Here is a 13,518-nt window from a genome sequence, read left to right on the forward strand (position 1 = left end):
ATTTACACGAGCGCACATTCAGATACGGTGGGCGGCACGACCAGTTGTTTTACATTGATTGAAGATACATCTCCCCCGATAGCCGCGAGATTCGAATCGCTTTGATGGGAGGGATGACGGGGGTGGACCGGGTCTGCGCGCTGCAACCCCGGGTATTGATTCCCTCCCTGCAACAGCGGCGGCGTAGCGCCCACTGTCACAAATCGGTGTTCAGAGCGCGGGTGTTATTCTTGGGTTGCCGCCGGGGAACGGACTGGAGACTCCAAGAAAGAAATCTCTAATACGACAGGTGAGTTACCAGCTCCAGCTTTCAAATTAAAGCTTAAGGAATAAGATTGTTGAAGCGGTATGCATTAGGAACTCGAAACTTAATTTTTTTTATTTAGATCTCTACTCAGTTTCATAAAATTTGGAAGGAAAAAGAAGAAATTGAAATAGATCAAGTTAGAAACTGTGTACATCTCCATGGAAACCACCCATGCGCGAATTTGTCGTACCTAAAGCAAGTGGTTTTTCAGAATCTCTTCTTCGGAAGTCACACAAGTAAAAATTTGTTATATTAAGAAAGTATGTATTAAATTATGATTCAATTTTATGTCAGTGTCCAAACATCTTTCTGTGTCTTATGTAAGTAGTAGAAATGAAGCAAAAATTAATAGAAACTGTATTAATTCAATATTTTCGTATCTTTAAATATCGTCTCGTATGAAGTTATTTTTTACATTGAAATATTTTTTATTATTATTTTTTTAATTTTAAATTCAATATCCATAACTTTCACTATGTAAAAACCTATAATATTCTGTACATATCTGAAAAAAGCTTCTGGAAAGCAACGCCTACCTTTTCGTAAGTTAATGTTACAAAGTTTATTTGTAATTCATGATTACTTAAATTAATTTCTTAATTTTTCTTTACTTAAGAGTGGCATTGAATCACAGCCTACACAAAGGATTTGATTAGTTAGAATCACATTTAATTCAAAATTTTCAATGTAGAAAGCTCTAGGATATATTTAAATACGTAAAATACATTTAACGGCGTAATAAATAAGGATTATCACGTTATTACATATTCAAGGCAAATCTTAAATACTTTTAAATTAAGTTAAATACAGGGTAGGACATAATCTAAGGGTGTTGTTTACGAACAAATTTCTTGTACAGCATATTAGGATCTAAAACTTTAATGAAATACAAATTCACTTATAATGTTGACTAATAATTCCATTAAAAGAATTTAAATATTTTCCGAAGTTGTGTAACATATATTTGCATTAATTTATTTAACCAATAAAAATGATGTAAGTAAAAGCACTTGATATTTTTATGCATAGTGAAATATAAGTTGAAAGAAATAAAATCTGATTCACAAGGTTCAATAGAAAAATAATTGCATATTAATAAAATCTAATTTATAATAAAAATAAATTAGATGTTAATTCTATATTAAATTATTTCAAAATTAATAAATGATAACGCTGTAGTATTTAAATATAAGGGATCTTTTTCTCTAAAATTACATTTTATCTTTAAATTTTTATTTTTAAATACAATTTATTAAAATTAGAATTAATATTGATGTCTAACAAACACGTTTATTATTTTATTTTACGAGGGAAATATTGCTGTAACTATGTACATTTAGCCTCTGATTACATATTTCATGACATTTGAATTGATAACTATTTAAAATTTTCTGATTTCTTAGTACTAATCAGAAGAAAAAAATACTATTTTCATGTTCTATGAAAAAAAAATGTTTTTCAATTACTTTGTCGTAGCTTTGAAATATAGCACTATCCCACATTTACGAACATTAACTTCATGTACTAATGGCGCGGAAGTAACGCACTGAAGCCGTGCTTTGTGATCGGTCTTTGTTACGTTGTCGTTCAAATAAAATAAAGACCAACATTCTCGTTTTATGGCTACGTAACCAGAGAAACTCTCTTTTGTTTTGTATAGTGCAAATCGATATCCACGTCTTCTGTGTATGAGAATTCATATTTTCTGAAAATTAAAATCGAAATACCTTCACAGATTAAAAACTGAATTAAAATTGTACATAATCCATTATCTTATCATATCATCATTATCCTTTGAGGATTTAACCCTTTATCATGTGGTTAGCATGGTCCACAATCATCGCTGGAGAAGACATAGGACAAACAACTTAAGGGGGAAAAAATTTCTCATTTTGAGCGAGAGATCTATTATCTACTTCCTTCTTACAATGAAGAGTCCACTGCAAGAATGATGGATGTCACTTTCTTGTCGAAAATGAACCAAGACTGTCAAAGCATAGCTTAAGACATATAGAATGTACATACAGAGTTATATGGCATTAACACTGATAGTCATTGTCCAGTAATGATCGGAAAATCACAGGTAAGATTTGAGCGCTAAGCATTTCAAACTTTCAATTGCTTCTCCTGCAAAATGTAGGTATTTCAAATGACATCCAACATTCTTGCAGTGGACTCTTCATATGGAATCGAAACGATAACACTTCAATAAAAGCAGAGAGATTCGATACCTCACAATGAAATGTCAAATAAATTAGTAATTATGTATGTGGGTGCAGGATACGAATTAACGGGGGGTTGAGGGGGATTACTCCCCTGTTGGAAAGTTATCCCCCTCTCATAAATTCATATTGACATCCTTGCCAGGGATAACTTCTTTCCCCCCCTCTCACAAAATATAATTTTGTTTTAATACGAGTATACTTTATAAAGAAAGCAAAGAAAATAATATTGATGTATTATCATCACCGCCCAGCTGACAACAATCAATAACTTAGGAATTACAAATCTTATCTTAAGCCTGCTCATGGATATAATAATTATTATTAAGAACAAGAAGTAAGACAAGGAACTCAGTGCGACCAAGCGTTGAGCCGTATCGAATGAAGATAATAATAATAAATTTGTGTGTGGTATTCTTATCTAGGACTCTATTCCCCCCTCAGCAGAGATCTTAATTCGCACCCTGTGTAGGTGTAAGTATTCGAAGAGACAAGTATATTTCCGTGCCTAATAATAACTATTTGTGATTGTACAATGATCCAAAGGTTAGTTTAAAAACATATATTTTGTTTCATTCACCAATCTGGTATTCAAACCAGGTAATTTTTCTTATACATATATAAGATACACAGACATAGTACCTTAAAGTAAACCACGACATATTTCATTCAGAGCATTTTATAATCGCTCAATCATCACTAAAAGCTTCTCGAGTAATATCCAGGTCTATTGTTGAATAAAATAAAATATATTTTCAACAGGGTAGCTATACTTTAATCCATATGAAGAGTACAGGGGAAAAACAATCAAAGCCACAATTCTGTTAAGGGTGATATCTTCTAATTCAATATAGCCTGTTATTGTCCTTAATGAAAAAGTAGGAAAGGACAACTGTATCCATGTGATAATTTTCCTTTATCAGTTTTGATGAGAAAAACACATACATTTTTCAGTGATATACTGAATTAGATGATATCATCATTAAGAGGTATATGACTTCGCTTGTTTTCCTCCTGTACTCTTTATATTATATACAATGGATTACATTAAATGCTACAAATATTAAATACGTACAAGATTTAACGCTATTTTAATTAAAGTAGTTTATCACTACCATGAAAAGGAAATATTTTTACAATATTAAACATCGAAATACTTACTTACTTACTGGCTTTTAAGGAACCCGGAGGTTCATTGCCGCCCTCACATAAGCCCGCCATTGGTCCCTATCCTGAGCAACATTAATCCAGTCTCTACCATCATATCCCACCTCCCTCAAATCCATTTTAATATTATCTTCCCATCTACGTCTCGGCCTCCCTAAAGGTCTTTTCCCCTCTGGCCTCCCAACTAACACTATATGCATTCCTGGATTCGCCCATACGTGTTACATGCCCTGCCCATCTCATACGTCTGGATTTAATGTTCCTAATTATGTCAGGTGAAGGATACAATGAGTGCAGTTCTGCGTTGTGTAACTTTCTCCATTCTCCTGTAACTTCATCTCTCTTAGCCCCAAATGTTTTCCTAAGAACCTTAAACTCTGTTCCTCTCTCAAAGTGAGAGTCCAAGTTTCACAGCCATACAGAACAACCGGTAATATAACTGTTTTATAAATTCTAACTTTCAGATTTTTTGACAGCAGACTAGGTAACAAAAGCTTCTCAACTGAATAATAACACGCATTTCCCATATTTATTCTGCGTTTAATTTCCTCCCGTGTCATTTATATTTGTTACTGTTGCTCCAAGATATTTGAATTTTTCCACCTCTTCGAAGGATAAATCTCCAACTTTTATAGTTCCATTTCGTACTATACTCTGATCACGAGACATAATCATATACTTAGTCTTTTCGGGATTTACTTCCAACCCTATCTCTTTACTTGCTTCAACTAGAATTTCCGCCTTTTCCCTAATCGTTTGTGGATTTTCTCCTAACATATTCACATCATCCGCATAGACAAGAAGCTGTTGTAACCCGTTAAATTCCAAACCCTCTCTGTTATCCTGAACTTTCCTAATGGCATATTCTAGAGCGAAGTTAAAAAGTAAAGGTGATAGTGCATCTCCCTGCTTTAGCCCGCAGTGAATTGGTAAAGCATCAGATAGAAACTGGCTATACGGACTCTGTAATACATCGAAATACATAACGTTTAAATACTGCTCACATAAAATTGGCAACCTTTTTTTAAGAATGGATTATACTGTATTTAGCCTAAATGCTAGAAATATATTATGTCAGAATTAAACACTATTTTTAAAGAAAATAGTTGCCTACTATGACGGAAATATTTCTACAAAATAAGACGTCGAAACATGTTGAAGTTTAAAAACAGTTCACACCATAAATAAAATTGGCAACAATTCTAAGAAATTAATTCAAATAAAGTTATTAAATCACTCAAATTCGTACCTTTTGCGGCAAGAAAAGGTCTGTAAATGAAATTATCTGGATTAATTAGCATTAAAATAACGAAGAAAGAAAGAATAACATTATTTGTAAGTCATATTCTCCATGTGGCCAGATTCTCGTGTTCAAGCTCGTATGTGACTATGTGATAGATACGTAGTTATCTCAACTTTATGGACATTACTTACAATTAGTTATAAAATACTTAAAATTTGATAAAATTAGTACCAGCTTTATTGTTAAATACTGTTTTTACGTAAGATCACATTGTATATCAAAACTTCATTTTATCATGTAGGTATATCTACGTTTCACAATGGAAGCGAGAAGCTATTATTCAACAGGTAGGCCTAACAAATTTTCTTTGTGTCGCTGTTATTTCAAAAGAAACTTGGGTGAAAATAACTATAATAAAATCTAAAATTTATGATACACTAATTGCAGGAAATAGTTCCATTTTATTTCAATGTTCGTAAAATTTCAATATGGCGCTTTGCGCTATTTTCTCTGCACATAATTATAAAGAGGTATGGAGATTACAGTAAGTAAAATTTTAAATGAATATCGTAATACTACTTTGTGAGTTACAGATGAAACATTTCTGATTAAAAGCTTGAATAATTTATTTATATCGGCAGCTGAAATGATCCAATCTTTTAATTGCTGCGAATAGCAGGGATATCGCATTCATTTTCTAGATACAGTTGCATGATGGGTCCAATATGGCGCCCCAATGAACGCAGATTGAAACTATTGGCAATTCGAAGTGAAGCTCGTTAAGTTGAACTGGGGACGCTATAATCGCTCTGATATGTGCCTGTATAACTTTCATAGGTATTAAACGTGAGATAATGTTATATTTATTGCAACATGATATATGTACGTGATTAGCACCTATATATTTGAATCAATTAGCCAAAAACATCAGCGTTAATGGATATATAATGAAGGAAGAGTTATCGAAAGTGACAGATGAAACATATCTATATTAACGACATGGAATTTAAACAAATTGACAGTATACTGAATATGAGCTATTCCATCTCAAATCGACCGAAATATAGAGAAAATTGACCTTGCAATTTTTAAATACAATGAAACTTTTTCTGTCCGTAGACAACTGTGATATAATGGTTTGTGCAAAATTTGCCGCATCAGTACTTAACAGTATTTAAATTAATAATATTTAAATTTATCGTATTTTCATAAAATTAGCAACTTTAAACTGTTGTGGCTCCGAAACCCTTTCACCCAATGACCAAAATCATGTTTTATTTTGATGCTGAGAAGTTAAAGTTTATATTGATATGTAAACAGCTTTCTTACTTTTTATGGAAATGGAGAAATTTAGATTTTTCTTCATTAAGACGCCTTTGGCCACGAAATAGTAATATGCGTTACAAGAGCGGTATGTTGACGTTTTCATATTCTCGGAAATTAAAAAAGCTCAACTACGTTTCGCTTTTTCAATCTTTTCCTCGAACATGAAAACAAACATACCGCTCGTGTATCGTACATTATTTTGTGCGAAGATCGTTTATTACATACCTGAAAGAGGAATTTCTAATTAGTTGCAATGAAATCTCCATCTTGGTTTCTGTTCAATGACGGCAACTTTGGAAAACAAATATATCTATCTTCAACATTGTTCCTATAAAATGTTTTCTGTGTTTACTATACTGTAGCAGGCCGTGATATACGTCTGTCTTTTTTTTCCCCCAGTCTATGATGAGTCTGGAATCTTGTTGATTTTTTCACGGCTTCCTTAATGTTACTTGCATTACAAATGCAGTAAACTTTTGTGGTGTTGTAGAGTTTACTTAATTTTTGCAAATATTTAAAAACAATAATTAACAGTGCAATTTAGGTGAAATTGCAGTGGTAAGTTTCCAATTTATAATTATTACTATATTGAACGTCTTTAAAAATAATATGTTAAAAGCCTAAAGCAGTAAAATGAATATGACGCTTAAGCGGTAAGAATAGGGAAATTGTTGTGTGTGTTACGTTGGGAATACTGAATGTGGTATTTCACACTTACCGCGTATTGGTTTTGTGCGAAAAGCAAGCAAATACGCACGATCTCGAACAAAAATATTTTTAAACTGTATGGTTAGATTCCGCATTGAAAGTACAAATAAACACATATTTTTTACTGGTGGTACGTTGATAAGAAAGTATTGAAAATATCAAATAAAGAAAATAAATAGTACGTGCGTGAACTAACCAGCTGACTGTGAGGCGGGAGCTAGCCGAGACAAGCAAGGCCAGGAGACAAACACGTGATGTTTCGTCTAGTAGCGCATAGCTGGGCTAGCTTTATCACAGGTTTTCATAAACACAAAAGTAAAATGACGCCCAACGCTCGCTTATCTTCAGCTCTCGGCCAGTGCGTGCGGTAGTGCGCCGTTCAAGTCTAGGCGTGTGAAAATAATCTATTTAATACCTTCGAAACTTATTGCCGAGCCACTAAGCAAACAATCCGAATCCCTCTTAATAATGGAAGGTTTTTTCTCAATATTTTTTTACATTTTTACAAATGGCCAAAAAGCCTAAAAGTAAGTAAAATCAGATTATCTGTCTCTCTGTGTAAAATAAAAATAAGGATTATTCCTTAACATAACCTACCAAATGCTCAGCACCTTGTATAAATATGGAAAAAATTAGAGTATTAAAAAATGCGAGGTTTTTTTACTGATTGATTTCATATATTTGAAGACCGCATGAATTCCAGAGAAAATATAAAATATATGGCAGAGACTGTGTAGGAGCATATTTTCTGGAGACATTCTATTTATGTTAGTTCTGATTTTATTATTGTCATTTAACATTCAAAGAGTCAGAACGCAAATTATTCCTAAATGAAATACGTCCTATAATCGACCGCTGTGGAGTAACGGTTATCATGTCTGACCGTGAAACGAGCGGGCCCAGGTTCAAATTCTGGGCTTTGTTTCATAAAGCTGACAAGTCTTATACCCGGCCTTGGAACAATTTTCCCCTTGAAGTTATTTAAGAGTAATTAGAATAATAGTAGGTGCCAAATCTAGTGAATCGTGTAGGACTATTTAAAAAAAAATACAAATAATGCCCATGGCTTGTCAGTATATTTTTTCATTAATAACAAAAAACCTTACTAATATAATACCGGACAGCTGTATACTAGCAGCATCGGCGTGAGTGCGAAATATCGCAGACCTGACATCTAGCGGAGCGGGATGGAATTACGTGCACATATACAAATACAGTGAAATCTCTCCTTACGGACATCTCCAAGATACGGACACTCCTCATATACGGACAGATTTTTATGTCCCAATTGAAATAATATAGAAATAATGATAAATTTAACTCTCGTTTACGGACACCTTCAGACACGGACACGGACAGCTGTTTCACAGTCCTAAAGCTTACTTTACCTTTCGACTGCGGACAGAACTTGGATTTCAAGACCTAATGTGTTACAAAAATGGAAAATTCGGTCTTGAGAACCGTACAGAAATTCCTTAAAATGAAAGAAGACAATAAGTGTCTCGTAGGCTACCACTAGCCCAGCCGGCTACCCCTTGTTGCCTGGAAGCGGGTGGATAAACAAAGTCATAAAATTTAACCTGTATGATGGGTCCACGATTTCCGCAATCGTGAAATTGTATTCGACTCATGATGAGGTTAGTAGGATTATTCTCTTAACTTCAATCAGTTGTACTATTTCGAGAGACATGGCACCTGAACGTAAAGGTTAAGTTGAAAACTGTAAATTACAGTGCTGCATAATTGTAGACGTAGAATAAAAAATCATGGCACAGTACTGTACTTTCCTTTTTCGGTCTTATCTACTGTAGTTCAAAGTTGCAAAGAATTTACTGTAGTACAGTTAGAATTAAACTACAATAATACATTTCATTTAAAGCGTGAAGGGATACATAATGCATATTATACAGGGACATCACTTTATTTTTACCAACATTTTTAACATTAACCTGGCTATACTCGGAAACACTGTTGCCCCCTTCCATTACAGGAGTTTGATGTTACTAGTGCAATATGTAAATAAATCATTTTACTAGGTATAGGAGGAGAGAAAAGTAGTGTATCCATTTATGTTGTAGGGAAATACGATAGTCTATTACGATTTTCAGTTTGATCATCACTTTTACGGAATTTATCAAAATACAGTAGAGTAGTAACATTTTTTTTTTTCAAAAACTCAACTTTTAGGCGGCTATGTTCGTTATGTAATGTCTACTTTATTTAGCATATTAATTATTGATGTTATCATACAATATAGAGAGTGCATTTAAATTGAGGGGGTCATAAGTGAAGGGCTGTAAGTGCACTTAAGTTACTTTTGAGAAAATGGGGTTTAAATATTTAAGCTTTCGTAAAATCGGTGAAATTTTTTATTTAAATTTTAATGTGTGATGCGATTAAAATATCCCTTTGCCACTAAAATTTTAGATACTTTTGCTTACACTGGATGCACTTAACTCATGTTATTACAAATGTCACTAACATTCCTTTGCTTCTAGCCACCTCAATTCAAAAATAAGCTAATCTGAATTTTTAAACAAGTTGCTGAAAATGGTTGCCGTTCATTACAATGCAGGCTTCAATTCAGTACGCATATTATTAAAAACATTTTGAAGCATATTCTCTGAAATTGAATTTATCGTTTCTTGAATATAATTTTTTAGTACGATATTATTAATATAGGTTCTTTCTTCTATAGAAAACGCAATCATATTTATGAAACACACTATACACTGCAGTGTTTACTTCACTGCTTGAAGACTTCGAATGCAACAGGGGCCGTAAGTTTGTGTGTCTGACGGGAGCAAGGACATTAGTGAAGGGGTGGGAGTGAAGTACATTCAGAAATGCAGGTACAATAAAAATGCAAGTAAAAATAAAATGATGTCCCTGTAAATTTACTGTTAGATTGGGAAGCCTCCCTCCCAATAAAAGGACACCTCCCAGTTGCGGACAAATTGTTACGTCCCTTCGATGTCCGTAAATGAGAGTTTTCACTGTATTAACATAGCGGGATTCTGACTAATGTTTAAAACGTAAGTTACTAACGGGGAATAATATATGAAACACTTAAGAAATGTTGATCAATATTTAATGTAAAATTATTATCTTATATCAAAGCTGCATATTATGAGAAATAAAGCATACTTCATATTTTTACTTTCCGTAATTAATTGTTACATATTTTTTCTTTGGTTTAGTGAGACAAAATCAATTCTGATATTAGGAATGAATTTACAGTAATGTTTTATATACGCATTGCTGACAACTGCAAAGATAAAATTGATAGTAATCTGATGCTTGTAATAATTAGTGAAGGCATGTGGACAACAATAAAACTTAATTTGATAAAATCTTAAATTTTCCGATACAATTTTACTTCTATTCATTTATTACGTCTAGATAAAAAATCTAATTTGTATTTTTCTATCAACACAAAGACGAAGGAATTAGGCCTACTAAAGAATGTTGTTGACTCACGTTTTATGATCCCTCGGAAATCGAAAGTACGATTTGGAGCAATTTGTAATGCTGTAATTTTGTAGCAATTATAAACAGCACATATACACCCTGACATTTTAACACAGCACTAATTAATAAAACTATTAACTAGCCCAGCAACAATATAAATTGCAGTTGATTACAGCTTGTTTCACGAGTATCACCACACCGGCCGCCTACGTAGCAGCACCAGCGTCGTTCGCACGTAAAATTGCTACTGTCCGGTATTATTATAGTAAGGTATTTGTTAATTAATCTTCCTCGTATGTAATCGTGAAAACTTTATAACTAATTCAACAGTTCATAGCATAAATACCCGTCAAAAGTGACTTTCATGCTCCATCGGCAAGTCTATCGTGCTATCAAAAAGGAGTGCGTTATATGGCAGTAAAAAATTTTAATAGCCTCCCTATCGATATAAAAAATAAAACTCAAAACATTAAGATTATTTAAGACCAAATTAAAGAAGTACCTAATTTCTCACGCCTTCTATTCTGTAGGTGAATTCATGACATTCAACAACGCTTCATGAAATTGGTACTAAAACTTTGTGTTGTACTAGTAGACTATATTGTAAACCTTTTCTGTATAAACCAATGCAGCTTTTTATCATAGCATGAGTCAAAGTCCCAGATTATTAAACAAATTTTATTCCAATATTATTTTAACCACGAATCCTCTCCAAATTAATAAAAAAGAATTGTATTAGATTTATAGTTTGGGTTTAAACATATTAAACAGTATTTAATCTATATTCACTCTCAATTTTAATTTTATTTTTGTCTGTATTGGAATCCCCTCCTGAGCACGAGTCTTACTCATTCAGGAGTGGGCTAGTTCATCTTACATTGTATTTATTAACTTGTATTCATTTCAAACTAACCAGCAATATATATATATATATATATATATATATATATATATATATATATTTCAACTAGACTGTGACTATAAATTAAGACTTTATAGTACAGTAGTATTAAGTTTTTTTGACTTGTTCCATATTCTAGCTGTGAAGCAATGTACGAATACCATGGAATGTTAATTTAATACAATACAATCATAACAATTCTACAAATATGCCAGAATATTTTGTCATTTGTTTTCTAACAATTCTTATTTGCTTTGACTTGTGAATTGACAAATGTGTTTCATGAACATGCAAAATCGACAGCAAATTATTTCTTCTTATTTATTTTATACTTTTATAAAAGTACCTAATCGATAGGAGACGAGCTGATCGGGTGATCTTTAATGCACGTCATTACAGAATTTGTTGAAATTAGTAACCACCGTTAGAAATTCTATTATGGACAGCGAGAAAATTACAATAATTAATTCTAAGTTTTTCACTAGAAGAGCAACGAAATTTCTATCAATAAATGCTATCTCATTCTCAAAGGAAGCATTCATTCCTTTATCAAGGACTCATCGATAATTCCATCAAATTGGCTGCTCTCATGAAGAATTATGTAATAGTTTCGATAAGCTATATGCATCAGTAATTAAGCGGTACTGAGCTATATTTCCCAACCAGTTTAAGAACACATAATAGCCTACTGTAATTATTTTGAATCAAGTGTTTTATTTCTTTTCGTTTTGTACAGCAAATCTCATATTTTGCTAATTATATTTTCAGCTGATGAATACAAACTCGCTGAAAATGTAATTTAGATTTATCCTTTCTTTAAAAACCTTTGCCCTTCGTGGCTCCCGATAATCATTAGGCCTACTTTCTCTACTGCCGCTAGAGCATGGCTTACTTAAAATAAAGTACAATAGAGTTCTCGTTAATCCGAACTAATTGGAACCAAGACCTGTTCGGATTAGGGGAGACTGTTGTACCTTTAAACACTTTTCACATTTTATTTTATTTTTTTTTAATTTTGGGAAATGAAATTTTTTAAATGAAAAAATGCTTGAAATAATTATTGAAGATTCCTTTACAACTTCCTGTTATGTATTTTCCTGTTTTACAGATCTATTAAAGATGGAAAAAATAAAATGAAGGGATATGTAATGTGTTCAAAGGTACAACAGGATCATGTACCTTGGAACATACCCTCTTGTAAGTTGGAACACGTGGAATATAGGAGAGAATATAGGTGTAAAAACTGACAATCATATTTAAAACGTATTTTCAATCATAAACCAGAGCAGGCTTCTCTGATTGACATTTTATTTCCTGGAGGAGCAATAACTGGTTCAACAGCTTTCTTCAAAGCATCCGAATCAATTGGGGACCTCTTAACTCCAGACTTACAAAACCCGATAGTATCGTGTAATTTGGAACATGTTCCATGGTACAAGATGTTTTGTGTTCAAAGGTACAAGAGGGTGCACGTTTAAACAAATATGGCTCCGAAAACTAAGAGAGTCAAATAAATCATGGAAATTAAAATGTGTTATTACTCACCAGATGATGCGGAACACACCGTACTTGAAGGATAGTAACAAATACAATCTGGTTTTGTGTTAGAAAAGATACATCAATGAATGAAATGTTTACTTTTGGTACTAAAAAAACTTCTTTCGTCCACGGAACTCACACTTTGCAATAAATCAAACTGAAACTACGACCAGAGCTACTTAGCGGCTTTCTCTACAATCTACTTCATTTTGAGTCCCCTAGGTAGCAGCAAAAATTAAAAAACAAAAAATGTTCAAAGGTACACTACAAGATTTACGGATTAACCGAAATATTTTCTATAATGCAATGCATGCTATTCACGAGAGACGGTGGTGGGTAGGCCTACTATTTTTAGAACCACAAAAAACAGGTCCAACTGCACGCATTGTATTCTTCACCTGGCATAATTAGGAACATTAAATCCAGACGTTAGAGATGGGCAGGGCATGTAGCACGTATGGACGAATCCAGAAATGTATATAGAGTGTTAGTTGGGAGGCCGGAGGGAAAAAGACCTTTGGGGAGGCCGAGACATAGATGGGAGGATAATATTAAAATGGATTTGAGGGAGGTGGGATATGCTAGAGACTGGACTAATCTTGCACAGGATAGGGACCGATAGCGGGCTTATGTG

General features: G+C 33.2%; 1 protein-coding gene across 1 annotated transcript in view; it reads left to right on the top strand.

Annotated features, from left to right (window-relative positions):
* The first annotated feature begins 200 nt into the window (after positions 1 to 200).
* The window catches only part of LOC138703705 (sodium-dependent neutral amino acid transporter B(0)AT3), a 221,968-nt gene continuing 208,650 nt past the window's right edge, over positions 201 to 13,518 (top strand). Inside the window, exon 1 of the mRNA XM_069831812.1 lies at positions 201 to 289. The gene's annotated coding sequence lies outside the window, so the exon portion shown is untranslated. The remainder of the gene's footprint in view (positions 290 to 13,518) is intronic.

This window comes from Periplaneta americana, chromosome 7 (genome assembly GCF_040183065.1).
Source record: "Periplaneta americana isolate PAMFEO1 chromosome 7, P.americana_PAMFEO1_priV1, whole genome shotgun sequence".
Lineage (NCBI taxonomy): Eukaryota > Metazoa > Arthropoda > Insecta > Blattodea > Blattidae > Periplaneta > Periplaneta americana.